The sequence below is a fragment of the Rhamphochromis longiceps genome, unplaced genomic scaffold (assembly GCF_057381845.1).
Source record: "Rhamphochromis longiceps isolate RC_006_pf unplaced genomic scaffold, R_longiceps_female_GT1.1 unmapped_scaffold_4, whole genome shotgun sequence".
Taxonomy (NCBI): domain Eukaryota; kingdom Metazoa; phylum Chordata; class Actinopteri; order Cichliformes; family Cichlidae; genus Rhamphochromis; species Rhamphochromis longiceps.
Window position 1 is genome coordinate 1,222,743 of NW_028187224.1, and position 18,979 is coordinate 1,241,721.

The 18,979-nt window shown below is 43.0% G+C and overlaps 2 long non-coding RNA genes across 3 annotated transcripts; one reads left to right on the forward strand and one right to left on the reverse strand.

Moving 5' to 3' along the window:
- Positions 1-1,451: 1,451 nt before the first annotated feature.
- LOC146640623 (uncharacterized) lies at positions 1,452-2,947 on the forward strand. Of its 2 annotated transcripts, XR_014910006.1 has the most exons (4): positions 1,452-1,587; positions 1,664-1,776; positions 1,862-1,973; positions 2,054-2,947. It is a non-coding gene; the product is annotated as an uncharacterized LOC146640623 (long non-coding RNA). The 2 variants fall into 2 exon arrangements; XR_014910005.1 differs by lacking the exon at positions 1,452-1,587 and having other exon boundaries at positions 1,596-1,776.
- A 2,788-nt stretch (positions 2,948-5,735) lies between these two features.
- Positions 5,736-6,306, reverse strand: LOC146640624 (uncharacterized). The gene is made up of 3 exons (XR_014910008.1): positions 6,172-6,306; positions 6,020-6,080; positions 5,736-5,909 (listed from the first exon to the last, which is right to left on the reverse strand). It is a non-coding gene; the product is annotated as an uncharacterized LOC146640624 (long non-coding RNA).
- Positions 6,307-18,979: the final 12,673 nt, after the last annotated feature.

The following is an 18,979-nucleotide window of genomic DNA, read 5'->3' on the forward strand; positions in this document are numbered from 1 at the left end:
TGTAGCACAGCAGCCGTCTCTTGATTAACACATGGAGGGCTCGGGATCTGATGGTGTCGTCTCCCTAATTTGCCCACTCAGTAAATCTCACTCATGGCCAAGAAATTGAAATAAACCTTGTTTCCCTGCTGGATAGTGATCCACTGTAACTCTGCTCCTCCTTCCTGTTTAGGATTTCTGTGGCTGAAGTAAAATTCCCTCCATCCATCACTTATCCCAGCTAACCCAAAGTGAAATAAAGTTTTGCTGGTCTTAAAAAAGCATTACAATAATGGGCATTACCAATGCAAACTGAATGATACAGAAGATGAAAGAAGAGACTTTGATCAGTTAATAAAGCTCATGGTCTTGATTCATTGTGGCTGCTACACAGATACTTCTGGGTCACTTCTCTCAGTTAGGAACCTTCCTCACCAAACTGACTGTTGGACCACACCCCTGGTTTCATGAGAAATTGTTTCAGCCACGATTTCTCTTCCTGTATTTCAGAGTAAAGACTGAAGTGACAAATGGAAGCATGTTTAAAAAACACAATGTGAGAGAGACGTTGAAGTCCTTAGAAGTTACCCTGGGTTTTTCTGTCACCCTGCTAGATGTTACACACCTTGTTATTGGACTGATTTCTACTGCTGGACTACTCCTGCGGAGAGTCACAATACTCTTACTAATTAGCTCCCTTTCACACCTTTGGGGATATTTATTTTTGTGTTTGCAGCGCTGTGAGCCAGAACAGCGAGAGAAAAATCTGCAACAGCGACGAGCCGAATGCTTACGTGAATCGCAGCAGCTGCACATGTGCTACGCTGAATTAGAGGATATCTTTGCTCTGGATTTCTATTTCTACTTTTTCATTTCTATATGATTCTTCTTGCATCTAAACAAAGATGATTCAATTTGCTAAATGTTGATGGCTCTTCGTGCTCAGGTGTAAATGAGACGTAATATTTGCTCTTGGTTTGGTTCTCCTGTACAGAACCTTGCAGTACAACAGAAACCTAAAAACATTATTTGTAGTGGTTATTCTTAGTTGTTCTGCTGCCTAAATACCACAGGGTCTGATTATGAAGTTATTGAGCTGCACATACTTTACGATCTGCTTAAGTTCGAGGTCACAGCGTCTGTAGAGCAGCTGGAACATAATGAAGTCTACAAGGTTAAAGTTTTCTCTTCAGTTATTGTTCTTTCTGCTGCTTGGTTTGATGGATCTGAGAGCTTTTGTTTTTATTATTGTTATTATAATCATCATTAATATTTTACTCTCTAGAAGCTTTAAAATAGTGTTTGTGTTTGAAAAAATTGATTTAAGAATTGAACAGAAACATCTGTCCTTCTGAAAATATATTACGCATGTGACACATCGCGGACATGCTCTCAGTTCTGTACATATTATTTGTATTGCACTTCGGTTTTTTGCAAACGGCAGCTTTCTGTATAATATTGGTGACGCTGAGCACGTTTCCAAGGCTACCGTCTGTCGGGCAGTCAGGAATGTTACAGTTGCACTGAAACGTCTCCTGTACTCGTTTGTGGTGTTCCCCGGTCACAGACCCACAAGATTTATCAAAGAGGGATGCCACAAAATTGCAGGTATCAGGATGACCAAAACTTAATTTATGATGTGGTGATACTTGAACTACTACTTAAATTTTACATTTATTTTCAGGGTTCCCAGGCGTGATTGGCTGTACAGATGGCACTCACATTCCAATCATTGCTCCTTCAGTAAATGAAGGAGACTATGTGAACAGGAAGTCTTTCCACAGCATTAATGTACAGGTACATAGTTCCCTGTAGCATGTCAAACTAACAAATTATTTCATTATAGTAATGGATGCTAATTTGTGTTCTCTGCACTGTGAAGATCATATGTGATGCTGCCAACATTATCACAAATGTGGAAGCCAAGTGGCCAGGCTCTGTCCATGACTCACAAATATTCCGTGAATGTACACTGAGCACAAAATTTGGACATGGTGAGTTGAGAATACCTTAAAATATATAAAGACCAATTGCTTCAGGGACATTTGAACTGAAGTGTATCCTTCTGTCTTAGGAGAGTTCACTGGCTACTTGCTTGGTGATAGGGGGTATCCATGTTTACCCTATTTGCTTACCCCTTACTCTGACCCTGAACCGGGCCCACAGCAGCGATATAATCTGGCTAATTGCAGGACAAGAGCCAGAATTGAAATGACTATCGGAATGCTTAAGGCCCGGTTCCAGTGCCTGCAAAGACTCAGGGTCACCCCAGAAAGGGCATGTGACATTATTGTGGCATGTGTGATTCTTCACAACATTGCCACAATTAGAGGAGAACACTGTCCTTCTGAACCAAACAGCAGCAGTGATCCAAACCATGAACATCCTGACCCTCCCACGGACATACAAGATGGAAGAGCAGTCAGAGACACCATATGTCACAATCATTTCTTTTGACCCATCACCTCAACATGTTGAAAGAAGAATAAACAGATTTTTTGTTCAACTGGCTTTATTGGTCGCCTGTATTTCCTGTACACAAAGTATTAAAAGATGTAAACCTCATAAAGTGTCTCTGTTGCTTCCTCCTCTGTAACAGCTGTCAATGTTTCTTCATTATTTTCCTGCAGTAAAGAAATAAACAACATTGCTGTTCTACTGTAAACTCATATAATCTGTGGAGTATTACTCACAACTGCATGTTGGTCTGGCTCAACAGGAGGCTGCACCAGATGCAGTACACCACCACCATCAACTGATAGAATATGAGGTTTATACAGGTCACTTATAACTTACAAGGGACCAAATGGCAATTAACAAACATACCAATCACCTTACACTTCATTGTCATTATGCTCTCAAAGACAACCAAGACTGAGGGAAGGCAAAATCAGTAGGAAAATAACTTCACTACAAAATAATCCATTATGGTAAAGAGTTTATCAAATGAATGAGTAGCACTGCAAAGGTGACTGTGAAGAAAGGATGTATGCACATCATGTATTATTTTGAATGTACCCCTTATGTAGGCACTTGTGTCTTGCGGGGTTATTGACTCAGAGGATGTCCCCGCAGAGATGCCTTCAGCCACAGGGCGCCCACTGTTTTGGCTGAGAGCAACTGCTCAGCCTCTGTGAGTGGTGGTGGTGGAGGACCCCCACCTGTTTTTCGGGCCTCCGCTTTTTTTCTGTTGGCTATAACGGGTCACATTTGAGCACACAGAGTAAGCAAATATGTACTTGTAATGTGCTCAGATAATTTCAATAAGTGCTTACAGAAAGAAAATTAATGTAGCCTCTAACTGCAATTGATTTACATCGGACAAACAGACCAAGCACTATGGCTCATAATACAATTGTACCTTACCTGTTTGGACTATATTTTTATATTTCATTTTTACTTGCTGCCAGGAACGTTTGGGGCCTGTTGGGTTGCACCTGCGCTCACATCACATCACAAAATAAAATGTATAAAATAACAAATAAAATAACATATGATAAAATAACGTGTTAAATGGGTGGAAATCCCTAGATCAATGTTTATATTAACACTCACGCATTGACTCTGTCGGCTATGTTTTGCCATGCATGCTCCCTTTCTTTTGCAGCTGTGGCTGTGTTACTTTTTTCCGCGGAATTTGCATGTTATCGGCATATGCTGCCATCAGAATTTCGGCCTCAAGCGCTGTAAAATACATTGACCGCGCCTTCTTTCCCTCCGTCTCCATGGTGACTCGCTTATCTGTGCTCCGCTTATCAGGGCTTTATGTATCCTCGTCCACGCGCTTAACTTGGGGTTAAAGCAACTCCGCGTTGACTGAACTAATTGTTATCAGCCTTTCTGAAACCGAATATTCCGAGTTGGACAGTTCGGGGTTACTCAACCCTGCGTATCGTTTTTCACACTGAGTTTTCTAAACCGGCTTCCTGAAACAGGGCCCAGGGGCCCGTTCTTCGTACGTCGCTTACTACATCCAAGATCAAATGACACATCCAAGATCAAATCATCGCGCTAACCGTGAGCTCGCTAATCCGGTTCCCCGAACACACCTGCTGTTGACGATTACTACAGCTGGACGCAGGAATGTGACATCACTGGGTGTCGTAAAAGGGGCTACGCATCGATAGTAGAAACATTGATCGGCAACCCGCTGATTGGTCGGCGAAAATGTCCAAGGGGCGTGCTCGGTATTTTTCGGCAGCAGAGCAAGAACTCATGAGTGAGGGATTTCAGGAGTTTCAGAGTTTAATTAAAACGCAAGAGAACACTGCAAAGGCTGCAAAAGCAAGGAGAGAGGGCTGGCAGAAAGTTGCTGACAAATCAAACTCGTAGGTAATTTAATAATAATAATAATAATGGATTGGGTTTATATAGCGCTTTCCAAGGCACCCAAAGCGCTTTACGATACCACTATTCATTCACTCCCACATTCACACACTGGTGGAGGCAGCTACGGTTGTAGCCAGGCTGCCATATCGCGCCATCGGCCCCTCTGGCCAACACCAGTAGGCGGTAGGGTAGATCTATCATATGACACTATATTGTCCAATATCATATGGCATTATATTATATTATAATATGTTATATTATATCCCCTTTCACATTAGAGCCACAACAGGACCCACAAGAACATGGGAACAAGTAAAAGTGGAATACAGGAGTATTCTACAGAATGGTAATATTTATCTCTTAGATTGCTTTGCGTCTCTTGGCAAGGTAATACTGGCCTGTAATACTCTGTTAGTTTGTTCATAACAGCAACCAAGAAAAGGGCAGAGGAAAAAAAGACAGGTGGTGGTCCTGCACCCCCTCGTCAACAAGTTGGTTAAGTAAATAATACCCTCACGGGAATATCGATATCTCTCTATGAGCACACTGTCGCGCTGAGCTAAAGGATCCTGTCTGTCCCGCAATATACGCTGAATTCTGAGGACTCTCCTTATCAATCTTGCACCTTCCGCAATGGGTTGGTCGCGTATACGGACAGGACATGGCTGCGACAGGCTTCCCAAATCCACCTTCGCTTTTATAGCCGTGGTCTCTCATCTTGATTACACGAAGTAATTTACAATTACTACTCTGAAATATGAATTACATCTGTAATAATCACATACATGTAATAGAATGTTAATAGTACATTTCCCTTTTTTAGGAAATGACCTGTATGTATCTGTGTGACATCAATAAAAGGATCAAGTGCTGCATTATCTTTAGTTACATTGATAATATTTATTTATGGTGAAACAGTGGAAAAATATCGCTGTTGCTTTCGTATAAATGAAGCGGACATACCTGCGTGGCCGCGATCTAATCCTGTTTACATAAAGTAAACCTGCTCCCGAGCAGGTTTACGCTTACGGCTCTGTTGCTATGACAGCAAGTCCCGGATGAGCTTCGGGGAACCGAACGATCCAAGATCACGCGAAATTGTCAACAATCTAATCCAGCTAACTTACTTAGCGAGGTACGAAGAACGGGCCCCTGGTGTCAGATCTGCATGCAGTGTCAATGAGACGATCAACAACAGATCAGACAAAACACTCAGGCGGACACTCCTCTGTAGAAGGAAACATGGAAAGTGTGAGGTAATCAGTGCACAACATCACTTTGTATTTCAGGCTGTTTTTATATAGAACTTCAGCACCAATGTAAAAGTTCTGGTTTGAGGAAGATGAAGAACATTTTCAGGAAGGATGCCGTCTGCAAGCAGAGCTGCTTGAACCTCAGCGCTGAGGTCCAGACTACTTCCTGTGAAGCCACGTGATGTAAATCTGCTGCTGTAACTTCACAGTTTACTGAAGCTAAATGCAACGTTACCATATAATCTGTTTTCAACAAAGGTTTCACTCCGTCCGGTGTTGATGGAATGATTCAGGCCGTACTCGTCAGGCTTCCCGTCGACCACACGCATTTCAGTCACAAACCCGTGACTGACAACAAGGGAAACAGCAGAAGAAAAGATGTGAAAAATACTGGATGATGATGATGGAGGATTAACCGCGGTGGCTAAACTGTTTCCTGTCTTTGTGGGCGTACTCACAGGGAAGTTTCCAGGCACGGCAGTCTTGGTGGCTAAAGTCTCCATTTTCCAACATGTATCGCTACAGGTGCAAAGACACAACATTAATCATCAGTGTAAATATTTTAATGCTGTCCAAACGGTGTTTGCTTTGTCTGTCCTCTCGCACTCACAGAGGAAACGAGGACGCCACCTTCAACCCATCTTCAGTTGGCTCAACCATGGCCGGACTTCCTGTTGGCTTTGTGACAGCAAACCACTTGAAATGAGAGCAAACTGCAGTCAAGCACCACTTACAGCAACCTGTGGACATGTAAATGGAAAGCACTGAGAATCATACAGAAGCATAAGAGCTGTTTATTGTAACACATGTGTGTGTGTGTGTGTGTGTGTGTGTGTGTGTGTGTGTGTGTGTGTGTGTGTGTGTGTGTGTGTGTGTGTGTGTGTGTGTGTGTGTGTGTGCACATTAATAATACACTGATGTATGTTAGTTTGATTTATGCTATATCTGAGAAAACAATTGCAGAATTTTACATCAAAGTTTCCAAAGCTGATGTTTTGTTGTTCACACTGTTTTATATTCATATATCTGTGAAGGTTCTCAGTCATCCAGGTCATCGTAGTCAAAGGAGCTTGCAAAGAAAAGCGTCTGGACTTCTTTAAGTTACTTGAAGACGTTTCACCTCTCATCCGAGAAGCTTCTTCAGTTCTAAGGTAAAATGGTGGAGAGTCCCAGATATAAACCTAGTGGGAGTTTCCCCCCAAAGAGGGACAAAAGGACCCCTGATGATCCTCTAATCGCCTGAGCCAAGGTGTGAAACTGGGTGTGGGTCCCAATCAGCCAGAGTTTCGGGTGTGTTCATTGTGAAACCTGGCCCCACCTTATCATGCGAATTCCTGAGATCAGATGGCCCAGGGTGTGAGTGGGCGTTAAGGCGTCTGGGAGGGATCTCAAAACTGGATTATAGATGGCAGAGAGTTGGTGTCGTAAACCCCCGCCTCTGTTCAATGATGGTCGCTCACAGTGGACATAGATGGCTTCTTTCACTCCTCTTTCAAACCATCTGTCCTCTCTGTCCAAAATGTGAACATTGGCATCCTCGAAAGAGTGACCTTTGACCTTAAGATGCAGATGGACAGCTGAGTCTTGTCCTGTGGAGGTGGCTCTTCTGTGTTGTGCCATGCGCTTGTGAAGTGGCTGTTTGGTCTCTCCAATGTAGAGGTCTGAGCATTCCTCGCTTCACTGTACAGCATACACCACGTTGTTAAGTTTGTGTTTTGGCATTTTGTCTTTCGGGTGAACCAGTTTGTGTCTGAGCGTGTTGTTGGGTCTGAAATGCACCGGGATGTCATGCTTGGAGAAAACTCTCCTGAGTTTTTCTGATACACCGGCTACATAGGGGATGACAATGTTGTTGCGTCTGTCCTTCTTATCCTCCTTCGCTGGTGTCTGGTCTTCTTTTCTTTGCCTCTTTGCTGACTTTAAAAACGCCCATTTAGGATAGCTGCACGTTTTGAGTGCTTCCTTTACATGTGTGTGTTCCTTCTTTTTTCCTTCAGGCTTAGAGGGAACATGTTCTGCTCGGTGGTGTAGGGTCCTAATTACTCCAAGTTTGTGTTCCAGAGGGTGATGGGAGTCAAAGAGGAGGTACTGGTCCGTGTGTGTGGGCTTCCGGTAAATTTCGATGTTGAGGTTGCCGTTCTCTTCAATGTGCACGGCGCAGTCCAGGAAAGGCAAACAGTTGTCCTTTGTGTCTTCCCTGGTGAACTTGATGTTCATCATCAACATATAAAGTCGTTCATAACAAACTGAAAGGCCGGGAGTTTAAAATGCAAACCGATGGAAGCAGCAGTAGAAGACTATAATGTCACAGAGCACACGGTGTCTATTATTGTGTAGACAATTATAAATAAGAGCTTAATAAAAGATGCTTAATTTCTTAAGAAATAAACAGGTGGAGGGATCTTTATCAAAAGTGGATGTTGCATCTGTGGCTAAACCCCTGTACCCAAAAACTTTAAAAATCTAGTGTGTGTGAGGCTGTGTAAGTAAAGCTTGCCCTTCACACCCGCGTGTAACAAACCATTTGTTGGGGGTTGTGGATTTGACACCTCAGCATTGTGAAAGTGGGGAAACATGTTTCTGGCTGTGCATAAGATTCCTCCTTACAACTTAGAATCTCAGTTCTAAATGAAATTCAGATGTTTTTTTAAGTATGGCTAATGTATTAATTGACTTCTAAGGCACACACACACACACACACACACACACACACACACACACACACACACACGCGCGCGCGCACACGAACAACAACAACACCAACAAAGAGAAGAAGAAGTCGTTTTACTACGCATCATAAAAACGCAATCATTCATCTTCCAACTGTATCTTTCTGTTCTGTCTTTAGAATCATTGGTTTGTGACCTTCCTTCTGTGAGGGCACACACACACACACACACACACACACACACACACACACACACACACACACACACACACACACACACACAATTTTAAGTAGGCAATACAGTTACCATCATCCTGTCTGGTTTATTGAGTGGGTTGAGAACTGATACATAGACGACTGAATTAGTATTATTTTGGGGAACATGAGAGCAGGGTGATCAGAATCTTGCAGCCAGAGTTTAAATGAGTGAAACTGGCAGATTTTTGTTTTGTTTTGTTTTTGTTTTTGAAGTACGGGTGTTTTCTCACCTATAAGAGAAAGAACATTTTATGACAAGTCCTAAGACCGGGCTTTTGTATTTTTTCTTTTGTTTTTCAGTTTATTTGTCATTTTTCATTTTATTTTTATTTTTTGAACAGTGCACTGATTTTTGTTTGTGAATTTCTTTTCTTTAAGCAGATCTGCACGTCGGGAAGAAAACCGTTGCGGGTGGGTTTCTCCACATTAAAATGGGCTCTGGAGAAAGCCACTTATTGGGACAAGTCCCTGTCCAAAAAGGATTCAGCGATGTAATCTGATCTAAAGTTCTTCTTTTCTTTTTGAAATGACGTCATTTTGCTGAGAGTGGAAACTAAATGCGACGACAGGTTCCACTATCAGCAAAGAAAGTAAGAATGGATGAATGAATGAATGAATGAATGGAAATAAAACAAACTGACTGACTGGTAAAAGCTGACAAGACTGACTGACTTAACACCATTGCGTGAAGTCAACCCCCACCTGACAAAGGTGTGGATGTATCTCTGTGTGTGTCTCTGTTACAGGAGCAGAAAAATGATAGCAACATCTGAGGTTGCGTGATGGTTTAACCTTTTAAATGCCATTTTTATGTTTGTGAATCTATCAGAGGTGTGTTATTCATGGGCTTGTGGTACTCACAGAAGTTACTGTGAGAAAGTGTGTACACACCTGCGCAGCGCTAACATTTGCATTTTTTCTACAGCATTGCAGTTTTTTATGTGATTTGATGATGTGGTTTTTAGCAGAACAATTGGTGGATGTTTGTTTCTTTATTACAGGTTTTGTTTTCTTTAAGAGTGCATGTAGCATTCAGCAGAAGTGGACAAGTGACATGAGAAAAACAAATAAGGGATGCAGCTTTTATGGAATATTTGAAGATGGGCTATTGAGCTCATAGTGATGAAATGGGTGGAGTGACATTGTTTAAGGGAAGTCACAGATTAAATTGTGGAATAAATTGGGATGATTCATGATTTGGGACAAATTATGGTAATAATAGTGATTTAATGATTGGAGAAAACCTGCACATGATACTTGTCTGTTATGCTGAGTACTTTATCACTTTCATGATCTATAGTTGGTTGCAAATGTGAAGTTTGATTTAGATTGTTTTAGGGAGACTGTGCAACATTCTTATGCATGTCTCATTGGGGAGTTGACACATGGCGAAAGCCGTGTGGCGAGAGGAGTGTTATTTTTTCAATTTGTAGATGTCGTGAGGTGCCAGAGGCAAAGTGGGTGTGGCTGAAGGTCTACAAACGAAAGTGGAACGAGCCCAGGTGGACGGGGGGTCCATTCGAGGTGGAGACCAGGACCTCACACGCGGTCCGACTGAAAGGGAAAGGGGAAACCTGGTACCACTGGAGCTAGTGTGCTGTAGCGGAAGAGCCTAAGAGGTCGGAAAGGCTCTCTGCAAAGGAAAAGAGGGGGAACTCGGCTGAGACCCCCCTACATGGATCCCAGCCCAGGGACAGAATAAATCCCTGATCCATGCAACGACTGAAGGGTAGTCTACCCCGGAAGTTGAAGAAAGAAGAGTAAGAGAGAATCACCCGACTCAGAAGATAAAGGTTTAAAAATAATAATAATAATAACGACAAAAACAAAAGTAAATAAAAAACAAAAAGACAAAACAAAACAAAAGAACAAGTGAGATTACATTGGACAAAAGCGATGAGAGAAATAACTAAAATGGGGTTATGGGGAAAGTGGAGAGCAATGGTAGTGTTAGGAGTGATAACTGTTGTGATTGTAACTGTGATTTTTCTTCCAAGTGAATTGCCCAGAGACAGACCTGAATCCATTCCAGCAACTCCACCATCACAGACCACAGTGGAGCGAACCAAACGTAGTGAAACAGGTAAATCAGATGAGTGTTTGGATTATTATGGCGGTGTAGAGTTGGACTACGTTAAAGGGTCCACAATCTCGTATGCATTTGATCTTTGTGCTGTCATTAAATGCAAGGGCTTACTGAACAGTTGAGTCCAACGTCTTTAATGGCAGTACTAAATCGGATGGCGTTAGATATGTTGTTGGGATAAAAAGGGGGCGTTTGGGGATATGTATTGTACTTTCATTCCAAATAACACAGTTCCCGACGGCTCTGTGACCCGAGTTCTGGAAGGCCTAAAGACGTCCACCGCAGTGTATGAGCATTCGGGATTAGATGACCTGTTGGAAGCGTGGACGACCTCTGTCTTTGGGCAATGGAAAGATTTTATTACGTATGTCAATTATGGTTTCTTTGTCTGTTTTCATTGCAGTATTAGTGACATGTGGGTGTTGTTGTGTGCCTTGTATCAGAGCCTTGTTCGTAAGACTCATCAATCGTGCTGTGGGAGAGTCTGATACAAAGGCCGACACCATGATGCCACTTTTGGGAAATGGGGAGTCACAGTATGAAAACATTATGGTGAAAGATTTAGTTTAGTTTTATCTGCCATGGAGCAGATAAAAAAGGGGGACTTGTAGGAATGTTTAGCTTATTTTAGAGTTTAGAAATATGTTATCATAGAATGTAGAATTATTGTAGGGACACTGTTTGTAAAGTAATAAAGGCCTCACTCTCTTGTGAAGTTAGGAGTAGATTTTAGAAGGCTTCTCCCCCACTGAGTGGAAATTCCCCAGAGGATGCAAGGTAGGGGTTTATGACCTCTAGGGAGTCATCTACCCCCACAGTGTTTTAACTGTTACACACACACATCCACACGCACACTCACTCATGTGCACTCACACATACACACAGGTATGCGCACACACTCACTCACGAGCACTCACATAGACACGTGGGAACGTGCACATGTAGGCATTCACGTGCTCGTGCACATACAAACAGAGAGAGTTTGCAGCACACCGTAGAGGGGGTTTTATGATGGGGTCACTTCTATAAAGCTGACTGTAACCAACAAAGGAGTGAAGATTTTTGTAGAGGGACACCGGCCTCATCTTCCCTTCTAGAAGTGCATGCTTAAATGAAGATGAATGTAGATGAATAAAGATTTTGTGAAAATGACTACTGAGTCCGGTGCCATCTCTGGATGCTCGAGGAATAAGAAGAACCGGGGTAAAACTGAATTCTCAACAAGACACATTGAAAACCATGTTAAGAAGATCTTGTTGTTTCCTGTGGATCCGACACAGAGAGTGGACTTCAGACAGAAAGCGTGGAAGAGATTTTAGAGGCCGTGTGTGGCAACAGGAAGTTTCTGTGTGTTTGCTGATCTTACATGTGGAAAACAACACGTGATGTTTGTGAAGTTCTACAATGATCATTGTTCTCACAGCATTTTGAGTGGGAACAGTTCAAACTGGGAGTAGTGGGAGTTGTTTACTGATTGAAACAAGCTGAATGTTTCTGTGACGATGAAGATCAGCAGCTCAGCTGATCAATGAACTGACATCTATCAGTCGTTTCATGAGATGAAGTCATCAGCAGACATTTGTTCTGACTGTGTGATGAATGTCAGAACGTCAGGGCTCTGCTTTAGTCACTGCTTGATGATCATTGGCTCATTGTTGAATCCAGGGGCCCAGTCTGACCTCTGACCTTTGCTGCAGGTCTTCTGTGTTATCTCCACTTTCATGTCTGATCTTCTGCTGTATCGTCCAAAATAAACATCTGGATCATTTCCAACACTTCAGCAGATCTTTAGTTTGGGCAGTGCAGCACAGAATAACACATATTGTACTATACTGCCCACTTCCTGATCTTATTGGATCTGTGTGTGAGGTTGGTGAAGGAAACACATGTTTACTGAGTGAGTCGCTGCCATTAGGAACTAGTTTTTATATCACAGCCTGGAAATCACACAGGACCATTTCTGCAAGTGAAAAGTCGTCATTGGAGGAAAATGATTGTGTAGTTTGTGCAACTGAAGAATTGTCCCAACTACATGTGCTGCTGACCCTTGACCTTTTCTTTAGGTGCACAGAGGAGTCTGTGGGAACATCCAGAACTGAGGCATCTTGTGTACAAACGTGTTCAGACCAGATGTCAAATGATGTCAGATGTCATCCGTGAATGGATGCAACTGTGGATCGTTCCAATAAAATGAGGCAGTTTTGTAAGTACAAGCCCACTACAACCCATCATCAACATTTTAAATTACATTATACATCTTCACTGATATAAAGCGCCACTATTTTAAAATATACATCCATCGATCAAAATGCATCTATCGATCACCTGTTGAGAAAGAAAAAAAAGAAAACAAGCAAAAAAAGAGAGCAACATAATAAACAACATCACAATGATATATGGGAATATGACAGTAAATACTAAATATTAAACATTATTGTGCAGCACATAAGATCAACAGAACACAGTGTGCTTTGAGGTAGGAGCCAAAAAGGGTGTAGTTTGTGGGTGTGATCACCCGTGTGTACACCTGTGAGCATGGACGCGCTTGTTTTTAAAAGGTTCCTTCATGTAATGATCTGCTAGAGGGTGTGGGGGGGCCACAGCCCCGTCCTCCAGGGCATGAAGCAGGTGTGGAGGAGATCAAAACTCCAGACATCCAGAGGCCCCCAGAACTCGAGAGACCAAGGAAGACCCACAGAGGGGCAGCCGTGCCACTGTCCCGGAAAGAGCTGAGGAGAGTCCCAGATGAGGGCTCATTCAGCAGCCACGGAGCAGAAGCCAGGGGGAGTTGCAGTGACGCGCCCGTGAGCTCCGCCGGCAGCCAGCTGTGCCTGAGTGACCGAGCCCCAGGCCGAGAGGCCGGGGGCACCCCACCTCCGAAGTGGCCTGAGCGAGCCCCAGGCTCCAGGCCCCGATAAGCGGCCGCCAAGGAGTGAGCCGGTGTGTACCTGGACGCCCATCCCCAGACACAAAGGACCACCAACGCACCGACACCTGAGGGAGTCCGCCACTGGCAGGGGAAGTGGTGGTGGGGCGTCTGATACCCAACCTGACATATAGACACAGACATACAGGCACACACAGACACAAACATCCATTCCCCCCCTCATGCTCTCATATGCACTTACTCCACACTCAACCGACGTGGAGACAGACATAAAGAGACGCTGTACACACAATCACACTCCCCAAGCGTACTCTACAAACCGGGTCTAGGTACCCTTGCCCCTGGAGGGGGGAACTGCACCCAGACCCAGGTGGTGTTACCCTTTTCCCTGCGGTGGGGAGAGGCATATATAGGAAATGAAACTAAACGGACTTTTTCTCCTTTATTTATAGGAAAGTGTAGGAGAGCAACAGATGAACAAGCGTTACTGTAACAGGAAACATCAGAGGACCTTTATGTTCATCATCATCACTGTTTCCTTGTTCTGTCACAAACACACAACACTTCCTGCTCTCTCTCTGATGGATCTGATTGGCTGTTTCATTCACAGGAGGTCAGGGCGTCACACAAACAGCTTTAACTGCACAACGACACACTTTAAATCATCTGCAGACAAACCTGTGTGTTTGATTTATGAAGAAATAATAAAGACGTGTGTACAGCTGTCCATGAAGCAGCTTCTCACACAAACTCTGACACTTCAGCCACTTTAATTCCTGCAAAGCTGCGTAATAAAGAGCTGTGACTGCTATGAGCTGCTGATGATGACTGCATGAAGCTCTCAGCTGAAGCTTCTTTCATTTATTTTAATGTTAATGTCGCCTTTTTAAGCCTGTGTGAGGATTTTAATGACACACATTAAAGGAGCTTCTTTGATTAGAACCAAATTCATGTTGATTTTCAGCCTGAAATGATAAAAACTTTAATAATTCTGTTTATAATCATCAACCTGGAGACTAATGAAAAGTATAATAGTGAAAAAAAGCCTTTATTATTTGAGTAATGCCTGAATCTGCTCAGAGACGGAGACAACACAGAGGTGTTGATGACAGTTTGACATTAACTGAATTAAAAACAAAGTGCTCTTATTGTGAAAATCTGCCTCCTACTTCTTTAAATCATTTTTATGTATTTTTTAACCTCACAGTGAAACATTGAGGCATTAATCTGACACAGTTTGATCAGCAGCTGTGTTTTCACTGACGTTTCACTTTGATTTGTTCAGACTGAGCAGAGAGGATCGGTTCTCTGTGTGCGCACTGCTGAGAAACACAAGCTCATTTCTGCTGTTTCATGAAAAGTGTTATGGAGGAACAAGAAGTTCAGCCTCTAAACTCTCAGCGTGAGGACTGAGTGAAGAGTTTCAGAGCAGAGAGTTTTGGCTCACAGCTTTTAGCGTCTACACAAAGAGACGATTACGCACTTGATCTGAGAACATCTCCACCTCCTACAAACAAACTCTCCTACGAGCAGCTGTCACAACCACAACAGGCAGAAGACTGGATTTCTTCAGGTCAGATTTCCTGCAGTTTGCATAAATTGTGTGTCACAGACTTTGTAGTTCACATTTGTGTGACTCGTTTAAATCTTCTCCTCCTGAAAGTGAAACTCTTACAAACACATCAGGCCACAACCTGCTGCAGGTTAATGATTGATCTGAAGGCAGCTGACCTTTGAGCAGGAACTTGTGAGTCTTTTATTGTGTTTAGCACTGCCAAGTGCTGGCCTCTGCTTCCACCATCACATTTACACTGGTAGGTTCAGCACTGCTGCCTGCTTCAGACTGAATCCAGCAGCACAAAGACACAAGTTAATAAAATCAGCATCTATTCCTTTATCACTGCTTTGTTACAGAGGAGAACAACGCTCCAGTAACGCGTAATCCGATTACTTTTTTGAAGTAACGAGTAAAGTAAGGGATTACTATTGCAAAAACAGTAATTAGATTACCGTTACTTTCCCGTAGGAACGCTGCGTTACTGCGTTACTAAAACCGTGATTTTTTTGCGAGAATGTCTTCTGTTTGGAGTCAAGTTAGTGTTTTGTGTCTTTGTTTGAGGCCTGATGTCGAGCAGAGGTGTGTGTAACTGCACTGGTCTGTTATATGTGTGAAGTGTGTGCTTCTCTTCAGCATCATCTTTGTCACTGCTGATTCCTTTGTGTCATCATGTGTTGAGAAGAGAGAACAGTTATAACGGAGGAGCAAAAGGAAGCCCTGAAATCTGCATCAACAAGGAAGTGTTGGCTCACCAGTGATCCCAGCAGAGCCACTGGTTTGGCTCCAGTTGTTCTAGATTCAATGATGTTGTTGCTACAGATACATGTCAGCATCTTTATTGAATTTAATATGAAGCAGAAATGGTGTCATTAGGAGAAGAAGAGGAGAACAAGTCCGGCGAGGAGGCAGCAGCTCTTAAAGATGAAACAGCAGCTCAGCCCTGAGCTCAGAGAGCTGCACATGAAAAAGCTCCTCAAGCAGATCCTGTCAGAGGTTTGTCATCAACAGGAGGAACTGTTCACATCATAGGATGAAGATGCTGTCAGCTGGATGAAGAAGGTTATTTAATGGCAAACGTTCACACTGAAGTCAAATTGTTGTCGTGTTGAACAGATTCATGTACTGATCGTCTCCAGAATGTTAGAAGAGCTTCAATGAATCATTAGAAACAACTTACAGCTGCACAGCTGTGTCAAACACATCTGTGTGTCATTGTGGGATTGTTGTGTTTCTACATGTGACACACGTCTAAAACATGCACACAATCTGAACACAAACAGGGACTCATGTGTTCCCACAGCCAGATGCTGAGAGCCATTTCCTTGTAGTCCCGTGTCTACATACATGAACCATTAGATGTTATTGGAATGATTGTCAGCTCTGATAGTTTCATGTGTGTTTAGCTGGACGCTGTTTGATCCTCGACATGTTTAAAGGTGTCCAGTCCTGAGACACTGGGGCTGGAAACAGCTGTGATGTCATTGGACTGTCACACAGACAGAAGTGCATGAAGTGAGCAGCCGAGGAGCCGCTGATGTTTTGGATTCAACAGCATTTGAAAGGTCGACACAGACACATTTGCACACAGAAAGCTGAATCTGTCATATGCCACAGTGAACTCACTGTTCAGTGTTTTTCAGGAAGCTTCTTAACTGCCTCTGCTGCCAAACAAGCAGCTGATGTCCTTGAGAAGAAGCTGAAGAAGTCTTCAACAACAAATACAGGAAGTGGACTTTCAAATACTAGATTCACTTTAGACTCACAGAGAAATGACTCAACCAGCTGTGTTTGACTATATGAAAGGTCAGTGTGTGTCTGCACACAGACTGTTGTGTTGGACTGTTATTCAGTTGTCTGCTGAATGTTTTCAAATGTCTGCATCTCAGCTGTGATGAGGCTGGGGGTCATGGGAGGCCACCGTAGCAGCCTCTTCAACATCATGACATCATCATAAATGCTGCTGGACTGTCTGATGGGCTGACGGTGAAAAAGCCGTCGGGAAGGAAACAGAAGACATTTCAGAGGCTGCAGCAGATTTCTTTGATTCGGGGCCTTTTTCAGCTTTATTGGACAGAGCAGTGAAGATAAGTGACAGCAAAGCAGAGAGAAAGGGGGCGTGGCCCGGGTCAAAGCCAGGCCAGCTGCTCTCCACCTCGTGGTCACCTGCTCATCCTAGTGAGCTCCACCAGCAGCCCTTTCACACACTTTACACTGTCAAACACTGTGTGTGGACCTCAGCTAACAACAGGCTGCATTTAAGTCTGGACTACATGCTTTTATATTGTTTTTATTCCATCAGCAGCTCAACATCATGAGCAGCTTTGACATAAAGACATCAAACTCAAGCTGACTTTAAACTACTTTTAATACAGGGGCTCAAAAACAACAACATCTTTATTATATATCAGGACAGAAAGTCATTTCATCTCAAAGGGAAACAGCTTTATTTGGAATAACCAGCACTATCAACTGGTTTGGGATCTCCACCAGTTTCATGTCTTTGCAGCTTCTCCAACAAAGTTCCTGTAAAATCAGCATGTTTGTCTTTATTGGTTTGATAGTGATTGATTATTCAGTCCCAATCTGCTGTCATCTAAAGAACAAAATGATGTTTCTATGAGTCACAAAGCTCCAGATGTTGTCGGCTTCACAAAGAAAACAAAGAACTTAAACACAAAGTGTTTGGAGCCAAAATGTTCCCAAGCTGCTCTTTTTGAAATGGCAGAGGTACAGTGGTGTCTAACAGCACACTGTGGAAGGCAAACATGTTATTGTTGGATGAAACTTCATGAATCCTTTGTAGATTTGAGCTGTTGGAGCCTTTCTTTTCTCTTCAGGTGTACAGATGCTGAGGAGGCAGGTGAAGCAGGTGGAGCTGTTGTGATGCTGGCAGAGGGTGTGTCTTAGTAACTCTGTGAGGCAGAACTGGATCCAACATTGTGGATGTGTTGATGTTGGAGCCATTAAGAGTCTCTGGCCACACTGTAGGATTTCCCTTTGATCCACTGTGGGGGCATTTTGGAGTCTGTCAGTGAAACTCTTCATGTTTGTGTTTGACTCCAGTTTATAGAAACAGAGAAATGTGTCATGCTTTTGTTCGGCCTCCACAAATACACACATTTGTTCATTGGTTGGACTTTTTGGAAGGAGACACATTGAAAACCATGTTAATAAGATCTTGTTGTTTCCTGTGGATCCGACACAGAGAGTGGACTTCAGACAGAAAGCGTGGAAGAGATTTTATAGGCCGTGTGTGGCAACAGGAAGTTTCTGTGTGTTTGCTGATCTTACATGTGGAAAACAACACGTGATGTTTGTGAAGTTCTACAATGATCATTGTTCTCACAGCATTTTGAGTGGGAACAGTTCAAACTGGGAGTAGTGGGAGTTATTTACTGATTGAAACAAGCTGAATGTTTCTGTGACGATGAAGATCAGCAGCTCAGCTGATCAATGAACTGACATCTATCAGTCGTTTCATGAGATGAAGTCATCAGCAGACATTTGTTCTGACTGTGTGATGAATGTCAGAACGTCAGGGCTCTGCTTTAGTCACTGCTTGATGATCATTGGCTCATTGTTGAATCCAGGGCCCAGTCTGACCTCTGACCTTTGCTGCAGGTCTTCTGTGTTATCTCCACTTTCATGTCTGATCTTCTGCTGTATCGTCCAAAATAAACATCTGGATCATTTCCAACACTTCAGCAGATCTTTAGTTTGGGCAGTGCAGCACAGAATAACACATATTGTACTATACTGCCCACTTCCTGATCTTATTGGATCTGTGTGTGAGGTTGGTGAAGGAAACACATGTTTACTGAGTGAGTCGCTGCCATTAGGAACTAGTTTTTATATCACAGCCTGGAAATCACACAGGACCATTTCTGCAAGTGAAAAGTCGTCATTGGAGGAAAATGATTGTGTAGTTTGTGCAACTGAAGACTTGTCCCAACTACATGTG